General features: G+C 42.2%; 1 protein-coding gene across 3 annotated transcripts in view; it reads right to left on the bottom strand.

The window, feature by feature from the left end:
* PDE1A (phosphodiesterase 1A) overlaps positions 1–23,085 on the bottom strand; it is a 147,536-nt gene that overhangs the window by 72,954 nt on the left and 51,497 nt on the right. The window lies entirely within an intron of this gene.

Here is a 23,085-nt window from a genome sequence, read left to right as displayed (position 1 = left end):
TTAACGTCTTTTCGTTTGAGAAGTTGTTGTGTTTGTTTTCTGTTCTGGTGTGTGAACATAAGGGCTTTTCTTTATCAAGCTCAGTGCCAAGGGGCTAAAATGCAATCCATCCTTATAAAAGGGTAATATTATCACAGGGAAAGGGACTCTGTGGTCCTCTGGAAAGATTAACACATGAGAAGGGGAAAAAAGAACAATTTGGGACGCAAGTAAAGCGGTTATGAGAGGATTTTTGATACAGCAGAATACCCTGAAAAAGAAGAGACAGAATGAAAAGAAAAATAAAATTTTGGAAAAAATAAAAGAAGGTGAAAAGAAATTGAGATCAAAGCCAAAGTCTCATGAAATTTTAAGAGAAATAAAGTTTTACCAGAGACAGTATATGGAATTGATGAACCAGGAGATAGAATGGAAAATAAAGCAAATGAGACAAAAGACATTTGAATCGGCAGATAAATGTGGGAAACTTCTGGCATGGCAACTGAAGAAGAGACAAAAGTTAAACACGGTTACAAGCCTAGAGGTTGAAGGAAAGAACATTTTTAGGCCAAATGAGATTAGAAACTGTTTTCAGAGTTATTTCAGGAAACTTTATGCACAAGGGCCGGTGGAGGAAAAAGAGATGGAAGAATTTTTTAAAAAGTATGGACTACAAAAAATATCTGATCAAAGTAGAATGATTTTGAACCAGAAAATAACTGAGCAAGAAATAGAGGGAGCCATTCAAAACATGAAATTGGGAAAATCTCCAGGACCAGATGGCCTGACTTCCAGATATTACAAAGCTTTGAAAGACTGGTTGATTCAACCGTTTAAGGAAGTCTGCAATGAAATCTTAGAGGGGAAGAAGGCACCTGAATCGTGGAAAGAAGCTTATATTACACTTATACCAAAATCTGAGAAGGAAAAGAATCAGATTAAGAACTACCGCCCTATATCATTGCTTAACGTGGATTACAAAATTTTTGCAGACATTTTGGCAAAAAGATTGAAGAGGGTTTTGGTGGGTGAGATTCATAAGGACCAGGCTGGCTTTCTCCCAGGAAGACACTTATCTGACAATGTGAGGAATATAATAGACATTATGGAACTACTTGAGAATAACATTAACACTAAGGCAGTATTAATATTTGTGGATGCTGAGAAAGCCTTTGACAATATCTCTTGGAGCTTTATGAAAAAGAATCTCAAAGGAATGGGGGTGGGTCAAGGTTTTGAGAATGGTATAGGTGCAATTTATTCTGAACAAAAAGAAAACTAATTGTAAATAACGTGGTTACTGAACAAATTGCTATTGAAAAAGGGACACGACAGGGGTGCCCAATATCCCCACTACTTTTTATAACTGTTCTAGAGGTTTTACTAAATATGATCAGGGGTGACCAGCTGGTTAAAGGGATTCAGGTCGGAGCCAAACAATACAAGTTGAAAGCGTTCGCAGATGATCTAGTTTTAACTTTGCAAGAGCCAGACACTAGTACAAAAAAAGTTTTGGAGACAATACAAGCCTTTGGTCGAGTGGCAGGTCTTAAGTTAAATAAACAAAAAACAAAGGTATTGGGAAAGAACCTAACAGTGGAGGAAAGAGAGAAGTTTCAGAGTGAAACTGGACTAATGGTAGCAAATAAGGTGAAATATCTAGGGGTTAATTTAACAACTAAGAATGTGAATCTATTTAAAGACAATTATGAGAAATGCTGGACAGAAATTAAGAAAGATTTGGAAATATGGTCAAATTTGAGACTTTCCTTGTTGGGCCGAATTGCTGTTATTAAGATGAATGTTTTGCCAAGAATGCTGTTTTTGTTTCAAACATTGCAGATTGTGGACAGAATGGATTGTTTCAAGAAGTGGCAGAAAGATATATCGAAATTTGTCTGGCAGGGCAAAAAGCCCAGAATAAAATTTAAAATATTAACTGATGCAAAAGAAAGAGGGGGGTTTGCCCTGCCGGACTTAAAGCTTTACTATGAAGCAGCAGCTTTTTGCTGGCTGAAAGATTGGCTACTTCTTGAGAACACAGACATTTTGCATTTAGAAGGGTTCAATAATAGATTTGGTTGGCATGCATATATATGGTATGACAAGGTAAAAATCCATAAAAGCTTCAAAAACCATATTGTAAGGAAAGCATTATACAATGTTTGGAGTCGGTATAAAGACTTATTGGAAAATAAAACCCCTAGGTGGCTGTCACCAATGGAGGCTAAGGAAGTTAAAAAACTTAATATGGAATCTAAATGGCCAAAATATTGGGAAATTGTAGAACAAGAAGGTGGAAATGTGAAATTACAGAGTTATAAGAAATTGAAGTTTAAAGTAAGAGATTGGCTACATTATTATCAGATAAATGAAGTTTTTAAACAGGACAGGAAAATCGGCTTCCAGGTGGAGAAGTCAAAATTAGAAACAGAATTGTTAGAACCCAATACGAAGAATCTGTCTAGAATGTACAACTTGCTGCTGAAATGGAATACACAGGATGAAATGGTTAAATCAGCTATGATTAAATGGGCACAGGACATTGGTCATGACATTATGTTTGCTGACTGGGAACAGTTATGGACCACCGGTATAAAATTTACGGCATGTAATGCCTTAAGAGAGAACATTATGAAAATGGTTTATAGGTGGTACATGACCCCAGTCAAGCTTGCAAAAATCTACCATTTGCCCAATAATAAATGTTGGAAATGCAGGGAAACTGAAGGTACTTTCTACCACCTTTGGTGGACGTGCCCAAGGATTAAGGCCTTCTGGGAAATGATTTATAATGAAATTAAGAAGGTGCTTAAGTGTACCTTTCATAAAAAACCAGAGGCTTTTCTCCTGGGCATGGTAGGCCAATTGGTGTCAAAGAAAGATAGGATGTTTTTTATGTATGCTACAACAGCAGCAAGAGTTCTACTAGCAAAGTATTGGAAGACACAAGAACTACCCACACTGAAAGAGTGGCAGACGAAGGTGATCGATTACATGGGATTAGCAGAGATGACGAGCAGAATCCGTGACCAAGGGAAAGAGACGGCGGAAGAAGATTGGAAGAAATTTAAACTTTATCTTAAAAATACTTGCAAAATTATTGAGTGTTAAAATGTCATGGGTAAAGCATAACAGATTTGCAGCGATAAATGATTGGATAAGAGTTAAAGATAGGAATTAATAATAATTCGGACCGGGGTTGCTGGAAAAAAAAAAGTTTAAAATAGAGATGCAGAAAAGGGGGGCATGGGGAAGTCGCTGAAATTGGGTATATGAAAAAATCTATGAAATTTTACATGTTTATATGTGTGTTTGTTTGTGTTTGTCTTTTGTATTGTCTTATATTATATGTGGAAAAACCAATAAAAAATTTATAAAAAAAAAAAAATTAACACATGAGAAGGGAGCATGTGGGCTCATGGGATGCATTGATGCCAAACCACTTGGCATCGCATCTGACAATGCAGGAATGGGGAATCTGATGATTCTTGGAATTTAATTCCAAACACCCCCAGGTCAGGAAGAATTGGAGCTATATTTCATCAACCACCTGAAGGGCTACAAGGTTCCCAATCCTGTGCGATAAGATACAACAGCAAGTGGTTTGAGATTACTGCATACTCTGTTCAGAAAATGCAGTAATCTCAAACCACTTGCCGTTGTATCTTATCATCCTGTCCACTCCCCAACCCCGCAAACCTATGTAGGTACAATCTATCCAATCTATCTCAGACACATTTTGCTGACAGCCTTGATGGAAAAACAACCCAGTTCCTTTTTAATAGGCTTTTCGCCTGACCGGATTCCATGCCTGCATGCCCCAGTGATAGTACTGCATGAACCATTCTCAGGGTTCCTTTAAGGATGACTGGATGCAGCCATAAGCAGTTTGACAAGGTTATTTAAGCTGTGCTATATGACCCTCCCATTTCAAAGCAATTGCAATCTTTTAACAGCAAATGTCAGCTCACAGTTAATAAAGTTGGGGTTAGAAGATACCAGTGCAAAGGCGAGAATGGCTGGGCTTGAGGCCAAACCTTTCAAATAAATACATTTGGGGGGGGGGGAGAGAGATGAGAATTGAAGGTGAAAGTTTGCAGCTTCTCTGAGGCCATGTATTGGGTCTCCCAGGTCCAACACTTCTATCTGTTTGGCCAAGCTGGCTTTCAGTTAATGAAGGCTTGGAGCTGCATGCTCATGCTGGACCCTGAGAATGGAAGGCAGGCATAGTGTTTGCCCTTATTGTACAAATATTGATAATATAAAAAGCTAGGCTGACTGGAGACAGTTATGGACCACAGGTATGAAGTTCACGGCATGTAATGCCTTAAGAGAGAATATAATGAAAATGATATACAGGTGGTACATGACACCAGTCAAGCTTGCGAAAATCTATCATTTGCCCGATAATAAATGTTGGAAATGTAAAGAGACTGAAGGTACATTCTTTCACCTTTGGTGGACATGCCCAAGGATCAAGGCTTTCTGGGAGATGATCTATAACAAAATGAAAAAGTTATTTAAATATACCTTTCTGAAGAAACCAGAGGCCTTTCTCCTGGGCATGGTCGGCCAATTGGTGCTAAAGAAGGACAGAACTTTCTTTATGTATGCTACAACAGCAGCAAGAATACTTATTGCAAAGCATTGGAAGACACAAGATTTACCCACTCTGGAAGAATGGCAGATGAAGGTGATGGACTATATGGAATTGGCGGAAATGACTGGCAGAATCCGAGACCAGGGAGAAGAGTCGGTGGAGGAAGATTGGAAGAAATTCAAAGATTATTTACAGAAGCATTGTAAGATTAATGAATGTTAGAATGATGTTGGAATGAATTCATGTGATTTTAGCAGAAATGTTACAAAGATTTAGAAAAAACAGACTGTTAATTGGTGAAAGGAGGGAAAGTAAATTTATATTAATATCAAGATAAATTTACAGGACAAAAATTTGAAAAGAGGGAAAGGATTTGCTGAAATGGATAACTGACTTGGAATACAAAAAAAGGAGGTGTGAGGAGGTCAGGGAAATAAGCTAATGAAAGAAAACAAATGAGAAGATTTGCTGTATTTTTTTTTATTTTTGTTTAATGGATTTTAATTCTTTGTTCTTTCTTTTTGATCTTTCTTTTTTCCTTTTTGTATTTCATCTTTTTTTGTTTAAAATGATGTTTTTCTTGATTTTTCTTTTTGTACCTTTAAAAACTTTAATAAATATTTTATATATATAAAAAAAGATAATATAAAAAGCTTCTCCAACTCGGAGGTGCCTTGCATTCCCTATGACCAATCTGACTTGGCTATTGCAGAAGCAGAAGTGGGACAAATCAGTAAGACAGGACCAAAAGGTGCATCAGAACTATAAGAGAAACTTGAAGGGTCATAGTTCTGCGGTACAGCATCTGCTTTGCATGCAGAATAATAGGTAAAGGAAAAGGTAAAGGGACCCCTGACCATTAGGTCCAGTCGTGACCGACTCTGGGGTTGCAGCACTCATCTCGCTTTATTGGCCAAGGGAGCCGGCGTACAGCTTCCGGGTCATGTGGCCGGCATGACTAAGCCGCTTTTGGTGAACCAGAGCAGCGCACAGAAACACCATTTACCTTCCTGCCGGAGCGGTACCTATTTATCTACTTGCACTTTGATGTGCTTTTGAACTGCTAGGTTGGCAGGAGAAGGGAGCTCACCCTGTTGCGGGGATTCGAACCACCGACCTTCTGATTGGCAAGTCCTAGGCTCTGTGGTTTAACCCACAGTGGCACCTGCATCCCATGCAGAATCATAGAACTGTAGAATTGGGACCCTGAGGTTCAGCTGTCCCATACAGGAATCAAACCTGCAACCTTGGCATTATCAGCACCACACTCTAGCCAACTGAGCTATCCAGGCATCCCCAGACTCAATCCCCAGCAACTCCAGGAAAGTCTGGCGGCAGAATCTTGTCTGAAACCCTGAAGAGCTGCTGTCAGTGAGTCGGATGGACCAGTCATCTGATGCAGCACAAGGCAGCGTTCTATGCTCCTGCCACCCCGACTTGTGCTGGACCATTCATCCTCTCCCTGAAAGTAAGGTCAGGAATGTCATAGGAACTTATCCATGCTTACCTATCCTCCACATTCATAGAATTGTAGAGTTGCAAAGGACCCTGAGTATCTTCTAGTCCAACCCCCTGCAATGCAGGAATATGCAGCTGTCCCTGATGGGGATCGAACCTGCAACCTTGGCATCCTCATCACCTGCTCTAACCAACCGAGTAGTGTTGTTGTTCTACTCTGGAGCTTTCCCTGCAAAAAAGCACTCTTTACTGCTGAATCGGAGCAAATGGCATTCCATGGAAAACCTGAATTGCCGTTTGTCGTGTTTTAAAGAATGGGTTTTTGCGGGGGAAATTCCAGGGCAAAATTTAAAAAGAGTGCTTGCACTTGGAGCATTAAAGCACAGCCCTGGGCCTGGAAAGAGCAGGGGGAAAGGTAAGTATGGATAAGCCCTTATATTGAGTCAAACGATTGGTGCATCCAGTTCACAGGCCCATCTGGCAGAGACCTTCCAGGCAGGGGACATTCCTAGCCCTAGCAGGGATGGAAACCTGGGACATTCAGCATGCTAGACAGGTGGTCCAATGACACCTCCTTCAGCCAATGTCAAGGTGGAGTTGAAGAACTTTTAGATGAGGGTGGGTTTACCTTTAAAGGCAAAATGGACAGTGTTTTCATTTTTTAACAGAGAAAAGACTTTTGACACCACTTCACTCTGCCCTTAACAACCCAGGGGCATTTCATTTGTAATGTTCAAGGGAGTATCTCGTGGGAATGATGCTCTGCCATGATGTAGAGTTGTTACCAAGGGCATTCCTGGGAAGAAGAGATGACTGACCCCGTTGGCTATGGATTCACAAGTACCAGCTAGTTCACAGGAAACAACCCAGACCCACGATATAGTATCCTAAATCTATTCATAGCCCATTTTCTGGTTACATTAAAAAGTATATTGTCTGAACTTTCAGGAAGCAGCTCAACATATGACTTACGACTACTTTTCTGGGAGATATATTTTAAGAGAGTTCACTGCAACGGGGCTTTAAATAAACTTTAAGAAGCTCGTTGGTGATGCATGTAAAATAGTACGAGTCTGGTCACGGCAAGTTCCCAGATTGCAGGACTGAAATGGCTACATCTCACTCTCTTTCCTCTTAGTGGGAATGGGATGTTTGTTTTAAAGTTCTTTTCATATGTTGCTCTCTCTCTTTTTTTTATTGGAAACTTTACGAATGTCACTTAGTGAAGCAACTCTCTGCTGTATGTCCCTGTCAAGATAGCAACAAGAGTAATTAATAATCGTAGGCCAAGGCAGACACATTTTACGCAGTTGAGAAAAGGAACAGGGAAAAGGTTACTGAAGGCATTTTCCCATGCGCTTCTCGTCTCCTGCATTCTGTAAACCTTCTCCTCATGTGAGAAAACTCAGATGGGTCATTTCATCCCACAAGGAAATGGGGGTAGGGTTTGAACAAGCAACGATCCTTGTTTATATATAGTCCATTTCCCCTGATGGCGGCACAGAGCTACAGGTTTCTCCATACGGGTGTGAAAGATGGGATAAAAATGATACTTTATGTGACTCTAGAAAATGTGTGTGTTGAAAACAAGTGCTGTAAAGAGCAGGAATCTGCTTGCTAATAACGAATATTATTATTATCTTCCAGATTCAGAAATCATCGAGGAGACACTAGACAGCTTTGGCTTCTTGCTCTGGCATTACATCAGGAAGTTTTGATCAATTTTGTCTTGTGGCCAGAATTTTTCAGAAAATAATTTTCTGATGCCTTTTCCTGAGTGTTGTCTCTCACATACAAACACACAGGCTTAAAAAAACACGTGCAGCACCTCTTTCTCAGGGGAAGGAGATCCCTGTGACCATTAGATATATGTTTCAGAACAACACCAGATATCAAGGGAGTCCAAACTGGAAAACAGTACTATACAAAAGTGCTATTCGTTGAGAATTTAATGATCTTTTCACCTGACCCACTGAACACAGGAGCAGTAATATTCTGAGATCTTAACAACTTTGCAACCCTATCAGGCCTGCAAGTTAACTTCTCAAAATCTGAAGCGTTATGCTTCAATGTACCACCCAAGATCCAAAAAGCACTCACAGAACTCTTTAGACTCAATAGACTCTGCCACAAAAAGCTTAGATACTTAGGAATAATTATAACAAGAAACCTTAACAGGCTCTATTCACTCTATCCCCCATTATGGCAGACAATTCCTCAAAATTGGGGGGGGGGGGATCGAGCAAAATGCATTTTACTCTCTCATACAGATTAGCAATGGTAAAAGTGATGATCCTACTGAAACTGCTGTTTCTATTCCAATTACTGCCAAATTGGATCCCGCTCAACCAGGTATGAAAGTGGCAGAAAAAAATTAATTCATTTACTGCCTGCCCCCTGCAAAAGACCCAGACTCCTATACCTCTCCACAGTGGAAGGAGGCTGGAACATGCCACGTCTGGAGCCCCATATTCATCAATAGACCAACCTTTTATATTGTTTCATTGGTAACATAAGAGGGAAAATTACTATTACTCAAACTTAATCTAAACACAGCCACAAGGGCTCCTCATTAGATGCTTAGCTATGTTGAACATTGTCTGTTAACTCTGTTCTATCCTGTTTCCCCTTGTTTTTGTTTAGACCAGTTTGTGAACCAAGAACTTCTACATTGAACATTAATAATAAATCATGTGTTGTAGATATTACTGCAAATATACTGCAAATGGCATGAGAAGATTTATACATATTGTTTATAATTCCTGTGATCCTTGTTTATAAAATGCAATGAAAAGTTGTTCCAAGAAGAAGGAGAAGGATATCATACTTGACAGTATTGAAAGCTGCTGAGATGTCAAGGATACTTAACAAGGAGACCTTTTCCCTGTCTGTCTCCTGACATAGGTTATCATACAGGGTGATCAAAGCCGTTTCTGTGCCAAACCCATGCCTAAACCCCGACTGAAATGGATCTAGAAAAGCAGTTTCTTCCAAAAGTGACTAGATCTGGTCTGCAACCACCTGCTGAAGAATCTTGCCCAAGAAGCAAGGTTGGCTGGTTGTTACTTAGATTTTCCCAATCTAAGGAGGGTTTCTTGAGGATTGGTTTATCACTGCTTCCTTGCAGCAGGCAGGGACGACCCCCTCTAGCAAGGAGGCATTGATCACCTCCCTGCCCTAGTCAGTTGTTCTCTCCCTTCTAGTTTTTATCAGCCAAGAGGGGCAAGGGTTCAGAGTGCAAGTGGTCACCCTAAACAAGCCAAGCACCTTGTCCACATTTTCAAGCCTTACTAACTGAAACTCATCCAACATAACAGGACTAGGCAGTGCTCTGGGCACCTCTCTGTTGTAACAGGAGAGTCAAGGTCCTGGTGGATGCAAGCAATTTTATCCTCAAAATGTTTTGTAAACAATTCACAACAAGCTACCATTGGTTCTACCTTCAGATTAGACTGTCACAGGCCACACACTACCTGGAAAAGCTCTGTTGGACGGCACAATGAGGATGCAATGGAGGCAGCAAAGTATGTTTTCTTTGCTGCCTTCACTGCCACTAGGTAGGCTCAATGATGAACCCTCAATTCCATTCAACTGGAGTTTTCCACCACTCATGTTTGAGCTGTCTCCCAGCTTGTTTCCTCACCCTAATCTCTGGAGTATACTAGGGAGACAAACAGGCTCCACAAAGTAGGAGAGGGGCAGTCGTGTCAACGGCCTGAGCCATTCGGTTGCTCCAGAGGTCAGTAAGTCCATCAGCTGGAAAATCCCTCAGAGCCATCTGGAAACTGATGGGATCCATCAGCCTCCAAGGGTGGACCATCTTAATAGGTCCCCTGCCTCTGCAGAGGGGGAAAGGTGCTGAAAGCCTAAATCAGAACAGGAAGTGATCTGACCATATTAATAGCCCCCACTTTCAGATCACCCTCTTCCAGTCCAGTTGAGGAAACAAAGTCCAGGCTGTGGCCTGCCACAAGCATAGGCCAATGACAGGTTGGGGCAGCCCCATGGTTGCCATGGCAACCATGAATTCCTGAGCCACCTCAGAGCCAGTCACCTTGGCATGGATGTTGAAATCCCCCAGTACCAGTGGTCTGGAAGTCTTCAACACCACCTCTGAGACTGGCTCTGTCAGTTCCAGCAGGGAGACTGCTGGGTAGCAAGGCAGGCAGTAAACCAGCAGAATCCCTTAATCTGTCCCGGTTGCCCAATGCCAGGAACACACAAATCTTGGCTGAGAAGTGGTTTGCAGATAATATAGAACAGCAACAAGCACAGATTAAGATACAGACCACAGAATACAAAAGGCAGTTATCGGCATTCCAATAATTAACCAGTTTGACTCACTATGGAGAGCCTTACATCAGGTCTCCATAGCAGCAAACGGCATTCAGCTTCACATGCTATCTCTTATCCTTCTGGACTGTGACCAGAAAAAAAGGGACATGTAATATACTTGTACTAATATATATGCCAAATATATATATATAAATGTATGTACTAATGTATGTACTAATATATATGCCAAATATATATATGCCAAAAAAAGCATGCTTAGCTACCCTGAAATACTTTTCTAGCTAACATGTCAAATATAATCATATTGCCTAGGGGAGGGGCGAAATAGGCACTGAATATATAATAGGATAGACAATGCATCTAGTCACCTGCCACAAATGGCCATAATCATAAACATAATTTTATTTGCACCCCACCCACCTGACCGGGTTGCCCCTGCCACTCTGGGCAGCTTCCAACAAATATAATAGCATAATAAAACAACAAACATTAAAAAACTTCCCTGTACAGGGCTGCCTTCAGATGTCTTCTAAAAGTTGTATATTGATCTCCTTGACATCTGATGGGAGGGCATTCCACAGGGAGGACACCACTACTAAGAAGGCCCTCTGCCTGGTTCCCTGTAACTTCCCTTCTCTCCAGAAGGCCCTCCAAGCTGAATCTGAGTATGAAATGTTAACGCATTTCCAGTAGCGGTGCCTTTGGTGGTGTGGAAGTACACCCTTCCAACAACACTGTCTCTGCTGCTTACCTAGATGGGAGTTGGGACTCTCTAATAATGAAGTGAAGGGAGAAGCCGTCGTTAGGGGATGGAGTGCTGTTTGTGTAATGCAGGGGTAGCCATTGACCATATTTGCTGGAGCTAAGGAGAGTTTTAGTTCAGCAGCATCAAGAAGGCCAAAGGTTCCCTGAAATGGCATTCCATTGTGCATGAAAAGCCATTGGATTGGGATGGATGTATTTTTTTAAAATAACAATTTTGGAAGCCACATTACCACTGGAGTCTCCTATGCCCCCCCCTCCTTAACTATTTTCTGACATATTTTAATATGATTTGGAATGCATTCAATGACATAATCGCTACTTTCTGTTCTTCGAATGTCTGGGAGAGCCTTCAAAACTTATTCCATTCCACCACCACCCTCCATTTTAACCAAGCACATCATCTGGTGCACCAGAAATGGTGGCACATGCACATAATTCAGACCATGTGTTTTGTACAATGTACAGATGCTAGCCTTCAGCTTCTCGCATAAAAAGCTGTAATATTGAGAAATGCCAGCCAAATCTGCTTTTGCAGCATAGGGAAGGAACACTTCAGCCAAATGATGCAATAAAGGTTTCAAATCTAATAAAATAAACAAAACTTCCATCTGAAAGCCACGTGGAAACTTATACACCACAGGTGACATTTGCTGGAACCCGCTGATATTGTTAGCATTTGTTTGGCTATGAAAGTGTGAATCCTGAGGTAAATTTGCAGAAAACCCCCTGGAAGAATACTAATTTATGTGCTGTGCTGGAAAATCTTGGATTGAAACGAAAAACAGATTAAACCTGACTTCAAGAGGAGACATACAAATATTGTAACTTAACTTTTAAAGGGTTGTGTGTCTTAAAGGACTGGCATTTGGGGTTAACTAACTATTTTGTAGTGCATCTTGCTTGCCCTTCACATAACATAATGTCCACCTCACGTATCAAAGGTCAGGGTAAGGAGCTGCATCATTAGCATACAATGAAAACTGTATATTGAAAGTATATCTTTAGAGAGGGAATTCCACAATCAAGGAATTGCCAGAGATGCCCTCTCCCAGGCTACCACAACCACATTCTGAGGGTGGTGGAACTACCAAGAGGGCACCCTTTGCTTAGATCTGCAGAGAAGGAGGTGGCTTTTCAGATATTTGGAGCCTAAGTCATGTAGGGCTGTAAACATCACTGTGAGCACCTTGAATTGAGCCCAGTGATGACCAACACACAAGGCAGGGATTGTAGAGTGTATGGCTCTAAGCCTCCAAACTCCACCACAACAAGTTGTCTCGTTGGAGCTATCCAAGGTCCTGATACTCTAGCTGCCTAGTGCTACTCACAGGTGTCCATCATGACACCTGCTGACTCCGAGTTGTGGCCAGGACAGGGTAGTATGTGCCTTTCCCATGGGTTTGGGAGAATGTGATTGCCAACACATAATTGTTAGGGTTAGGCAACCAATTCAGCCTAATCCCAAATCAAATCTGATTGAAATCAGCTCTGAATCAGTCCGAATTGAATCAGATCAATCCAAATCAATTGGGACTCATTTGAACAGATATGAAGCTCATAACCGACAGATAGACTGACTACAAAATGATCCAACAGTGCAAAACAGTACCATATAAGGAGAATGCCAGGAAGCGAAGAGGGAGAAGAGGCACTGGATTTTGCTGATTGACAACACTAGCTTGCAATCCAGGGCTAGAACCTCACCCATCTCACTGCCTTACCCTATTTTGTAAGTGCTCTCAAAAGAGTTTTTCCTTTTCTTTTAATGAACCTGGTAAATTTATTTGAACAGGAGTGATACAATGAGGAGTAATCACTGAGAAGATCCTGTTTTTTGTACACACCAACCTCAATTCAGAATATGGGTACACTTTGAGCAGGGCTTCCTCGGGAGATTTCAGATCACTATGAAAGTCCATAGAGGTTGGTTAAGATGTCCTGGTGGTAAATCATATTAAGGATACATGAATGGGGCTGTTGGATCGAGTCAGAGTATAAGAGGGAAATTTGCACTGGCTGCCAGAATGTATCTATCCGTGCTGAACTTCAGACTATATTTAATAGAGTGCCCCTCTGTTTATGGCAGGGGTAATTGGAAAATGCTGTCCCACTGCTAATGTGTCTACATGCCTTTCATAGATTGTTGCAACAACCAATACTACATGCAAAACCTGAGCAAAACACAGGATTCATTATGGTGGAGAGGTCAACAGGTCAAGTAATTCTTCACTCTTTACAGCTTACGGCAAGGTTTTCCAAGGCATAGAGAAGAATAATGAAGTGAGCAAATAACAAGTTCAGTGGTGTTCACCCACAGCTCTACCAGGAAACGAGGCCTGAATCACAATGAAAGAATAGCTGCTAATACATGTGTATACTTATTTAACAGAACGTGCATTGTAGCGGGCTATGAAATCTGAAAATATAAAAAAACTATATTCACTATTTTTAAAAGTTACATTAACAGGTTGTATTCAATGAAGTTGTTCTCTCTGTCAAGGATTTCTGCATGCATAAGGGAATTTCCCTTCCCTCTCCTCCCCCCATGCACCCCCCAATCTGTCCTAGGAGTTTTCCCAACCCCCCAAAATTGATTGGAGTGGACAGGAGATGAGGGGTGTTGTATCTCAGCCAATCAAGGGGGAAGTTTTGCCAATTGTCCTTGAGCTTGATTCAAATCAGCACTTCCTATTGCATATTTTCTCAATAGCGTGATTTTCTAAGCACACAAGGCATTATGCAGATAAAGTACAAGTTTTGTACAGAACGGGAAGGAGGATCTTCTAGACTATGAGAATGGATCAGTCTTCCTTCAGTGGAAGAGTCACACTCACACTTAACATTCATCAAAATTGTCATGCCAGACAGATTGACACAGAAGTCAAGAGGGGCAAACATTACAACGCCTGCTTTGTTTTGGCAAAACACTAGGAAATGACATGGCAACAATATGAGATGCTTAATGCATGATGTACCGGCAGATATTCTAATTTTTTCTCTGTGTGGGATGCTACTGATAAATAATGTCCTTGTTCCCCTTTCTGTTGCCCAGCTGCCTATTAAAAATAAGAAAAGAAAGAAAGCTGTTTTGATAGGTTGTATTTTCCAGGAATCATCCTTTAGTCATTATTCCCCACCTGCTCCAAATCCTTCACATCCTGTTTCTGTAACTTCCTCACACTTTTGCAAAATTCACTCTTCTTCCTGTCCCTTTTGTTCAGAATCTCGAACCTAATATATCACTCCAACATAAAGGTAAAGGTAAAGGGACCCCTGACCATTAGGTCCAGTCGCAACCGACTCTGGGGTTGCGGCGCTCATCTCGCTTTATTGGCTGAGGGAGCCGGCTTACAGCTTCCAGGTCATGTGGCCAGCATGACTAAGCCGCTTCTGGCGAACCAGAGCAGCGCACGGAAACGCCGTTTACCTTCCCGCCGGAGCGGTACCTATTTATCTACTTGCACTTTGGCATGCTTTCGAACTGCTAGGTTGGCAGGAGCTGGGACCGAGCAATGGGAGCTCACCCTGTCGTGGTGATTCAAACCGCCAACCTTCTGATCGGCAAGTCCTAGGCTCTGTGGTTTAACCCACAGCGCAACCCGAGTCCCCGACATGCATCTCCCCAATAACATGTTGTTTCACTGGCTCCCTCTTGTGAAAAATGCATCTATACAGGGCCAGCCTGGCATGTTTTGCTACTTGAGGCAAAATGCCCTGCCAGTGCCACCTACCCCACCATGGGTGCACCCTGCCCTTGCTATGGGTGCACCAAGCCCACACGTCCACAACAGCAGATGCGGCAGTGGCAGCATGGCGGTGGCGGTGCTGTGGCCTGTCTGTGGCAGAAGAGGAGGGGAAAGCAGAGCAGGGCAGTGGTTTGAGGGGCAGAGGAGGGGGAGGACATGGTGGGGCCTACCCATGTAGGAAGAGGAGGTGAGCAGCATGCTCCTCAGGTCCAGATCTGCCACCTCACTCTGCTTCATGGGCAGCCCAGCCCTGCATATATCTAAGCGGAATTTTATCTTGACATGATGTACGCTACTCTGATTGAAAAATGTATTTTTCAAAGTTTCATATATACCCTTTTGTATATATTTGTACTCTTCCCTGTTTCCCCCAATATTATGTCCTGAAACGTCTTATTTTTTTCACTTTTAAGAAGACATAGCCATAACACTGTCAGAATCCAGCTTTTTTGTTAATCCATTTTTCAGCTCTAAACTGTACCCATTCATCTTACAAACTTTTGGCACGCCAGCTAATGTCTGCTGATGGGAAGCCAGTGCTGAATTTCATCTATTTTCACTGCAATGCTACAGTGATCAGAATTACCCAGACAGCTCTTCTATCTCTACTAACTGCACACCAAAATGAAATTTTCCCTATTGGTACCATAAAATGCTATGTTCTCTTTCTAAACTCATTAGAACACTAGAAGCTATATCGAACCATTTCATGTATCTCATGAATGTATAACTTTCTCCGGAAAATGTCCACTGGTAATATGAGGCAATGGTTAAATTAAATGGTTCTCTCGATCATCTCTTTATCATTTACGATCCTCACCATCCTACTCCCTCTCAATGAAAATTCAACCACAATTCATCTGCCAATATCTTCAGATCATGACAATCAATGGAAAGCAGGAGAAGGAAATCCATAAATCCATTTTCAGTCCATCTTATTCTCTTCCCCATCAGATCGGACATTTTCCTTGATTCACAGCTCAAATGGACAGCATTTCAATATATTTACTTGGGTTTGCTATGGAGTTTGCATATATCCTCTCCATTTCAGTGCGGAGGCTCCTTCTTGCCTGCCCTTCCATCACCCTTTTGTACTAATAATGTCAAAATAATTAGTTCAGTTAATGGAAAACATTTATATGCTCTGTGAATGCTTTAAAAAAATTATGGCACATTTGTTAAAAAATAAGTAGCAGCTGCAGCACTTTGAATATCTAGGATGCCTTCCTGGGTAAATGGTTTTTCATCATTAATCTTGTAGGGATGAAAGGAAAGATTATTATTTCCATTGTTTCTCAAGCACTTGAAAGACCCGCTTTCTTTCATTCTGTTTTGCATACTAGCAAAGAAAGACAGCCAATGCAGAATCCCACATCTCTTTCCAATCACAATAAAGAAGGCATATTTAACATGTATTAAGCTCAGCATTTGAAAGGTCATACCAGTGTTCTGTGCTATTAAATGTCAGCCTTAGCATATGCAATTGCCTAGCCATTCCAGACCAAGTTATTTTTCGAATCAGAGCTTTGGGAGGAATTCTATACTCTATGGAAAAACCAGAACAGCCCCATTTGATTTTTTTTTTCCTGTTGTGACAATAATGGACAATATTTTCTCTACAAATAGGGGTTTTTTTTCCTGGGTTCTTTGTGGGTTGCAAAATCTTTTTGTTGTTGTTTGGATCCTCAGTGGGCACCAATTTAGTAGCATTTGAGTTTCTATTCATGCCCTGCACTATTTATAGCATAACTTGCTTTCAAAATGGTAAATTTAACATAATCATTCTTAGGTGACTAGACAGCTTGTGTCATTTTTTCCATTATTAACATTTTAAAATGTACATAAAAGGAGAAGGAAACTTTCAAGAATTAAATAAAGCATGCTACAGTACGAGCTAGTTTAGTGGGAAAAATATACAACATTTTAGAAGCAGCACTGTGAACTCCAAATAGCGTTTAGCACTGCCTCGACCCTCCGTTTATTGTTCTCTTGTGATGACTTAAAAGCACTGTTCATAGTGGACTGAATGGGATATACATTCACCAACCACTTTGAGGATTAGGCTTGCTGTCAACTGAATTCTTTGATGAGTTTCTGAGCATATTCTGATCCAGCAGTCATTTGTGGGTAGGGTACACAAATGCACACATGGGAACAGGAGCTTCATTTTCACTTCAGCGGAAGATGAGAATCCACACAAAGATCCTTTCTTCGTGAAACTGTGCCATTAGGTAAACATGAGAATAACCTGGATGATTCTGATCCAAAGTCCATCTGGTCCAGCATCCACCTTCTCACTGCAGTGGCCAAGCAGGTGCCCCCAGGAAACCCACAAGCAGGCCTTAAAGGCAATTGTTTTCTTCCATCATTGTTCCCAAACAACTGGTACTCAGTCGCATGCTGCTGGGGGACGCATTGGTCCCACCATGTCTAATAGTCCCTGAAGAAGTTTATGTGCCCTCTGTGTTGGTGCAATACCCTTCAGCATGTTGAGTCCCAAAACCGGGACGTGCGTCTTCCCGTCCATGCTCCCGCACAAGTCACATGACCCACACGAGATCATGGAGTGCAAAAGACATGCTTTTTTCAGGGCCATGCTCTCACGGTGCCAAAGAACACGCATTTGGGGTGCTGTAGAAAATTGCGGAAACCAATGTGCTTTTTCAGGGTGAGATCACGGCACCAACTTGCATGAGATCACAGCGACTTAAACGGCTGCCTTGCTCTCATGGGAGGAAATGGGATGTCCCAGTTTTTCCGGGACACTTGTGGGGTATGTAGGTGGAAGGACCCTGTCGCTGCAATTCTATGATTCTCCACACATATAGGGCACACATGGGGAAAAGGGAAGCAGGACAACTCCACTGGCCCCAAACCCCCGCTCCAAATTACACATGCTGCTGTCCCTATCTGTCTGCTGTATGTGCATTCCCTGTATTCACACATATAGCTAACATTTAAATTGGAGGATCAGCCCCCATCCATCTCTTGATGTCAGAATTGTTCATACATTCCTTTTGGGACAGAAATGTTACACACACTCTCTCCCCTTGAATTCCTGTGCTACACGCAAATATGGGGTGTATAAGTGAACTGGATTCATTCATACAGTTAATCTGCCCCATATATAATAAAAATCACTGAGAGCAGGCAAGTTCTACCCCTGCTGTTGAATGTATACAATACTTTTACATCTGAGAGAGAAATCAACTTATAACAACTCAACCTGCTCCACTGCCTAGACTCAGGCCCAGTGTCTTTTGAAAAAGCAATAGCTGCCCACTAAGTACAACATTCAGCTTCATCAGAACATTGCCTGCTTTTGCCATTTCAGGCCACTTCGAAAGTTCAGTCCCTAACAGTAAACAATGGAACACCTGATACTGAGCTAATCTTGTGTTTGACAGCTATTAACGCTGCCCTTTCAAACCATATGCGGGGGGATAGAGAAGTGTGTTGTGCTTCCCTGTTTTGCAAATCTGTTCTAAATCCCATTCTATTAAAGTTGGTTTTCCCTCAACATATTTGCGGGGATCATCCTGCCATTCACCTTGCAGCAGAACAATTAAGAGGTTGAAATGCAAATGTTTGGGCAGCTGTTCAAATGCATCTGAATTTTTTCTTAAGGTGCCAAAACAAACTTCTCCTTTACTTTTCAACTGTTCTTATCTCAGTCTCTGATCAATCTACATGCAGCACAAGTGTATTCCTCAGTCTCTTGTGTACAAAATAGCTTGCAGATGGCTCCATTTCAAGTACTTCCTCCTCTGAAACCTTACTACAGTACCCTCAGGTGATTTCATTACACATTAAAATTTCCCCTTCCTCCAAAGACCTTGGAATAGTGCATGGGCCTCTCCTGTGCTCAATTTGTCCTCACAACAACTTGGCGTTGGATCTTAGTATGTGAGAGAGAACAAGAATCCTAAGGTCACCCGGTGAATTTCATGGCTGAGTGGGGACTTCAACCCTAATCTCTGCAGTCCAACACCTTACATTTCAGTCTTCCCCAACCTAGTGCCTTCTAGAGGTTTTGGACTACAACTCCCATCCACCCCAACTAGTGCTGACTGGGATTTATGGGAGTTGTAGTCCAATACATTGGATTTACACAAGGGGGGAGGGAACCACTATAAATATGTCAGAAATTAAGTCGTTATAACAAAAGAAAAAAACACGCTATGGAAAATCGCATAGTGGGGTTTTTTTTGTTCTTCAGCGCCATCTGATGTTGCATGTTTATAACACATTCAAAACGCTGTTTTGGGACTAATGTAGCTGAGTCCACAGTGCAGCAAAAGGGTGGCAAAGGAGGGATTTGGTTAACATGAGCCATAACTGTGGCAAACGGAGAGAGGTATTTTTGAAACGGCTTTTCATTTATTTGCAAAGACTGGCTTGTCATATTGCAGCTGAAGTGTGTGATAACCAGAGGGGTTCCTGGGGTCCCCTGCACCCTGACCTCAAGGTGCTGTATCACCATCGCCCCTCCACCTCGGGGAAAAATCACTTTCCCTCAATACCCACATTAGAAATTATTAGGTTTTATGTGGACCAAATACCCGGTTTCGCCAACCCCTGGGTACACCTCTGGTGATAACAGTATCCAATGAGGGGGAGAAGTTAGGACAGGTGTGCCTTGCAGTGATATAAGTGACGTTCTGGCACTGTTGCAGAAGTGATGGTTAAATGTTCTGTGCTGTTGATGCCCCTATTTTCCAACGCCTATGAAATGGGGATGCGGGTGGCGCTGTGGGTTAAACCACAGAGCCTAGGACCTGCCGATCGAAAGGTCAGCGGTTCGAATCCCCGCGGTGGGGTGAGCTCCTGTTGTTCGGTCCCAGCTCCTGCCTACTAGCAGTTTGAAAGCACACAGTGCAAGTAGATAAATAGGGACTGCTTTCTAGAGGAAAGGTAAACGGCGTTTCTGTGTGCGGCGCTGGTGCTGGCTCGCCAGAGCAGCTTCGTCACGCTGGCCACATGACCCGGAAGTGTCTTCAGACAGCGCCGGCTCCCGGCCTCTTGAGCGAGATGAGCACGGTCACGACTGGCCCTGATGGGCAGGGGTACCTTTACCTTTTACTTTTTATGAAATAGCATCCAGATCCTCCTTGGGGAACTTGAGAATTGCCTCTCTCAAACCACAGCCCAGAAACAACTGAGCTGAACCAGTCCACAAAAGACACAAGAGGGAAATAACTACAGTATCTGTGCTGTAGTTTTATTTTCTAGAATTCCCCAACCCCTGTCTAGCTTAGTGGTTCTATTTCAAGATTGTTTTCCTTTGGTAACTCTTGCAAGGGAGAATCTGCACTGCCTGTTTCCTCCACCCAACCACTTTCTGTCTTGTGCAGTAGCCCCAGACTCACAACACATCCCTGGTCATAATTATCGTCATTGACAACAATATCAGTATTAAGTGAATTTGTAAGATGCACTTCCGTTTAAGTTGGTGGTTTCCAGTTTAAAACAATTAAAGTGAATGCAATAAAACTCAATAAAAGTACCATGCAATACTGTGGGTCAGGGATAGTCAATGTGGTGCTGCCTTTATGCTTTGGACTACATATTTCATATGCTCCACCCAGCATGGCCAATGCTCAGAGGTGATAGGAGCAGGGATGCTTTGATATTGGCTATCAGAGATGATATTGGCTATCCCTGTTTTAGATGCATCAGTCAGCAGATCTGTCCGATCTGTAAAATTCAGAGGAAGTCATAAACGTACACACCTGAAACCTGCTATAAAACATGTTGGAATGCTTGGGGACTAGTTCATCAGGGTGAATTAGGCACTGCCATGCCGTGTTCTGTAAGCTTTTAATGCGTTTGTGTGAATTTGCTAAAAAAGATGAGAGCCAACATTTCATCTGAATGCACAATCCCAGCCAAGGGTGCCAACTTGAGTAAAATATCATGGGGAGCCCAGCCTTGCATAACTGATCACAAGAAGCAGCACATGCACACCATTCAAATGGCAATGCTCAACAACTTGGGGGGCCCTGTTGCGGGGTGCTGAAGGGACCTAGGAGACGGCTCCTATGATCCCAGCCAATGTAGGTTTTCCATCCGTGTTTGAGACACAGTGTTTCCAGTATTCAGGGCAAATAGGCTTGATTGACAAATTCAGCAGGATCCTGAGATGGTCGAGTGGACTCCCTGCAAGTAAAAAGCTAGCAAATCAAGGTTCTAGCCCAGCCCACTTCCAACAATACTACTTACAGGATTGTGGGTTTGTTTGTTTATCCCCTCAAAGCAAGGAGCATTCAAAAATGTTTCCTCTACCTGCTCTCTGAAGTGGTACAGTCAGGGCCGGATTTAGATTTGATGAAGCCCTGAGCTACTGAAGATAAGGGGGCCCTTTATATGTCCAGCTGTCCTTTGTCAACAACAAATTGTCACTGTTTTTTGTGTTGAATATATGCTATATGGTAATTTGTGGACCTAATAGGTATCTAAAGCAATTTGCACATGCAGAATGTAGGCACCCTATATAGAGAAATGAGCAAACCAGTGATATTCCAGGTAGCAGGCTAGCAGGCGTAGCCCATTGCTTACATCACAGGAGCCTGCACAACACAAAACACTGTTGCTGTACGCAGGTTTTATTTTACTTGTTTTTTATATTATATTTCGGAAATGTACATCCAGTTTTGTTTCCTTTAAATTTTTGGGGGGGCCCAAGAGAGTGAGGCCTAAGCTATAGTTTGTTTAGCTTTTACACAAATCTGGCACTGGGTACAGTCCATTCTACAACAGCCTCAGGAGTCAGGACTCTCTTATCTCCTTCTCACCTCCTTCTGCTGCATGTGTGGACCAAGCCGTAGAGTAAGAACAAGCAACCCCACTGCCTGCCCCCCCCCAAAAAACCAAAGGACTCGCTTCCCTTGAAAACTGGCCCCAAACTAAACCTTCAGGAGAGCGTCACTTTTGAACTGGGTTTTTATGACTGGAACTGACACACAGTAGAGTTTTGCTCTGTTTATATTTGACTATGATTTAATTGTCATTTTGTGCAGGTTTTTTGTTTGAAGCATCTGTAAACCATGTCAAGCTTTGGATACCTTTACAGGATATATGTTTTAAAAAGTAAATTAATACAGCCTACAAAGGCTGCCGCAACTCTGCAAATGGCACGGCTGCTGAAAATCCTTACTGCCAATGGTATTTAAATGGCCTGTGTATAGGGTGACTAGCAAATTCTAAATGTATTATTATTATTATTATTATTATTATTATTATTATTATTATTTTCCTGTACAGTTTAAGAACACATTCTCAAGTATATTAGAGTTCAAGCCTATATGAGACCAAGGGCTGTGATCATAGAATCATAGAGCTGGAAGGGACCATGAGGGTCATGTAGTCTAACCCCCTGCAATACAGGAACATTTTGCCCAATGTGGGACTTGAACTCACCACCCTGAGATTAAGTGTCTCATGCTCTACCATACTCTTATAGTTCCATGTTCATTGTTATATAGTTCAACCGAGTTCAGTTGGGCTAACTCCCAGGAAAGAGTGCGCAGGGTTGCAGTCTTTATTTACCTGGAGGTAAGTGCCACTAAAATGTTCCGCTTGAACTTAGTTCCAAGGGAAATGCATTGTGGCCGGAAAGTTTTTACGACAGCATAAAAAAATGACACTGTTTTTCCTTTTGGCTTCTAAAGCCTGTGAAATTCAGATCTTCAAACTGAAGAAGCCCAGGACTCTGCCTACACTCCAGTGCACACAGTGGTTAGCGCATGGTGCTGTGGTCTATGAAGACAGAAGTGCCTGGCGTGCTCAGGTCCATGGGGTCACAAAGAGTCGGACACGACTAAACAACTAAACAACAACAAGCTGTGGTCTAAACCACTGAGCCTCTTGGGCTTGCCAATCGGAAGGTCGGCAGTTCGAATCCTCATGACAGAGTGAGTTTCTGTTGCTCTGTTCCAGTTCCTGCCAACCTAGCAATTCAAAAGCACACCAGTGCATGTAGATAAATAGGTACAGTGGTACCTCGGCTTAAGAACGTAATTTGTTCCGGAGGTCCATTCTTAACCTGAAACTGTTCTTAACCTGAGGTACCATTTTAGCTAATGGGGCCTCCCGCTGCCACCGCTGCACGATTTCTGTTCTCATCCTGAAGCAAAGTTCTTAACCCGAGGTAATATTTCTGGGTTAGCAGAGTCTGTAACCTGAAGCATCTGTAACCCGAGGTACTGCTGTACTGCTGTGGCACGAAGGTAAACAGTA

This window comes from Podarcis raffonei, chromosome 1 (genome assembly GCF_027172205.1).
Source record: "Podarcis raffonei isolate rPodRaf1 chromosome 1, rPodRaf1.pri, whole genome shotgun sequence".
Lineage (NCBI taxonomy): Eukaryota > Metazoa > Chordata > Lepidosauria > Squamata > Lacertidae > Podarcis > Podarcis raffonei.
This window is presented reverse-complemented; position numbering and strand designations above follow the sequence as displayed.